This window comes from Elephantulus edwardii, unplaced genomic scaffold (genome assembly GCF_000299155.1).
Source record: "Elephantulus edwardii isolate Elephantulus edwardi_28Jun2011 unplaced genomic scaffold, EleEdw1.0 scaffold00063, whole genome shotgun sequence".
Lineage (NCBI taxonomy): Eukaryota > Metazoa > Chordata > Mammalia > Macroscelidea > Macroscelididae > Elephantulus > Elephantulus edwardii.
The window spans coordinates 3,466,351-3,469,314 of record NW_006399813.1 but is presented as its reverse complement, the minus strand read 5'-3'; the positions used below and the strand labels follow the sequence as shown (position 1 = coordinate 3,469,314).

Sequence of the window (2,964 nt, the reverse complement as noted above, 5' to 3'; positions counted from 1 at the left end):
ACGGTTCCCCTGAAAACTCTGCAGAACTTCATACTGGTTCATTATTTGTTGACATTATGCCAGGTGAATCTGGTGGAAAGGATGTAGCAAGAACTCTAGGAGCCTTTGTAGGATATAGGATTGCCAGAGAAAAGCAGATGAAGCCCACAAAATTCAGAAGCCTTACACACTGATGAAATATGAAGGGATTCAGTACTTTATATCACCTTCCAAGCTTAAAGCTGAAGAGCTACATCTTACACTAGGCACCTCAGTGGAAAGAGGCCCGATGCTTGGTGGGTCTCTGTGAACATAGGTTGGTCGCATTTGGTTGTTTTGCTCTGATCCATTTACTCAGCGTTGCTGTAACAGAAATAGCATGAGTAGACTGGTTTAACAAACAAATTTATTTCCTCACAGTTTAAAAGGCTTTTTTTTTTAAATATGCTTAGTCACAGCCGACCCTCCAGCAGATTTTTCAGAGGCAGTAAATCACATGGGAAGAGATTTTCCACTTTTCTGTCCTAGAGCAACTGGTAGATTCAAACTGCCTGTCTTTGGGTTGGCATTGCAACTCTTTCCCACTAGGCCCCCAGAGCTCCCTAATGTCTGAATTCATACTGGGAAAAGTGTAAGGTCAGAGAGAGGAAGACCTGTAACAAGAAAGATTGGCACGGTGACTGTAACAACAGGCTTGAACATATCAGAGCTGGCGAGGGTGGCACCGGGTAGGGCCAGGTGCAGATCTGTTGCTCGCAGGGTCCCTTCAATAGCACCTAACATGACACATTCCTCCATGACTGCAGATCCCACTTGGTGGTGCTGCTTTCTGAGGTCCAGTTCTCACTGGGATCTAGCAGGCCTCTTCCTCACCTTTGCTCAGCCCTAAAGATGCTATTATCTTCCTGCTGTTGCTAAGCACTGGGCACTTCAATATTTGTCTTTATTTGCAAAACCCTGAACATTTATGTTTATTGTTAAGTGACCCTGTGAACAACAGATCTGAACTCTGTCCTGTCCTGTGCCATCCTCACAGGCTCTAACACATCCAAGCCCATTGCTGCAGTCACTGAGTCAGTCCACCTGGTTGAGGGTCTTCCTCTCCTTCAGTATCCCTCCAACTTCCCAGGCATGATGTCCCTCTCCACGGAATAATTTATCCTGGCAATATGCTCAAAGTAAATGAGAAAAAGCTTCATCATCTTTGCCTCCAAGGAGCACTCTGGTTGCACCTTCTCCCTGACAAGACATCTTTTGGCATTCTATGGGATCTTCAGCACTCTTCTCCAACACTGCAGCTCAAATGCATCAATTCTTCTTCTGTCATCCTTATTCATTGTCCAGCTCTCACCTGCATAGCAAGTGACTGAAAAGACCATGGCCTCAATCAGGCACTCTTAGTCCTCAAACTGACATCATTTCTCCTCAGGAATTTGAAGAGGTCTCTGACTACAGATTTTCCCAGTGGAAATACGTCTCTTGATCTCTTGACTGCTAGTATCAAGGGAATTGATTGCATTGGACTTCTACATGGAGTCTCTTTTTTTAAAGAATCTTCATTAGAACTATCTAAGATAGATACTGTTTCCCGTTGGGCTTTTACAAAAACCACCCCATCCTGTAGTTATGTATCCACAGTAGAGAGATGAGCGATCCCCTCCGGTACACTTTCCTGCCTCTGAAGACCTGCTACAAGGTGAGCTATGGTCCGGTTCCTATGCGAAGGCCCATTACACAGCATGTGTCTATCAAGTACTCAGTACATTCTAGTTTGTTCTAGATTGTTTTCGCTAAAATACAACGAGCAACCTCCCTGCTTATTCCTTGTTCTCTCTTACCCCCTAATCCAGAAAACCTCCTCATTTCTCACCTGTACAAAGGCTCACATACATCAAAGCAAAGTTTCTGTTCTGTTTTATTGTACCTTGTTTTCCTTATGATTTCAGGTTCAATTTTTAGAACTTCTGCAGCTTCTATGCCTCTGAAGCTATATATATATATATATATATATCCTGTAACTGCTTTTGTGTTACTTCACCTTTTCAAAAAGACAATTTAATAACAAAATTAGCACATGAATATAATTCCCCTATTAAAAAGTCATTTTTAAGCCCCTAGTCCAAAGACAAACCACAGTAACGAGTGTGGCGCCTGCTCTGCTAAATCTTTTCTTATAGTTGCAGAAGCTACAGCTTCATATTTAGGAATTTTTATACGCATTTTGTTATAGTCTACATATTTTCATGCAATTTGGTTTTTCCCTTCTACGGTAATAGGTCAAGGAGATTTTTTTATGGAGATCTTTCTGTGCCAATACATGTATACTGGACCCCATTCCTTATTATTACTGCTGTTTTTATTACACAGTAAAAATTTACCATTTTAAAGTATATACCATTCAGTGACATTAATTATGTTTACTATGTTGTACAAGCATCACTACTACTCATTTCCAGCGCCTTTCCATGGAGGCTCAGTACCCTTGAATAATCTCTCTTTTCCTCTCCCACTTGCCTTTGGTGGTTGTTTTCGTTAGGTGCAACCACACTGACTCCAACTCATTGTGACTCTACACACAGAAACCTGCCTGATCCCACGCATCCTCACAGTCTGCTTACGTCCATTGTTCCTGTCAATGGGTCTTCTTCTCCTTATTCGACCCTCTACTTTTCTAAGCATTATATCCTTTTCCAAAGACGCATGCTTTTTGGATAAACATACTTGAAGTATGTGAGTTAAAAATCTCACCACCTTTGCTTCTTAAGAACACTCTGGCTGTCCTGCTTCCAAAACAGATTTGTTTGTTCTTTTGGCAGTCCACAATACATACAATACTCTTTGCCAACACCACAATTTAAAGGCATTAATTATTTTTTTTATATGCATAATCATGTTTATTTTTTCCACTAGTTTATTTACAAAATTCTAATACAAATTTGAACAAATTTGGTGCAACCACTGTGGAAGGCGGTATGGCACTTTTTT

The 2,964-nt window shown here is 41.1% G+C and overlaps 1 pseudogene; it reads left to right on the top strand.

The window, feature by feature from the left end:
- The first annotated feature begins 1,624 nt into the window (after positions 1-1,624).
- The window catches only part of LOC102874716, a 34,125-nt pseudogene continuing 32,785 nt past the window's right edge, over positions 1,625-2,964 (top strand).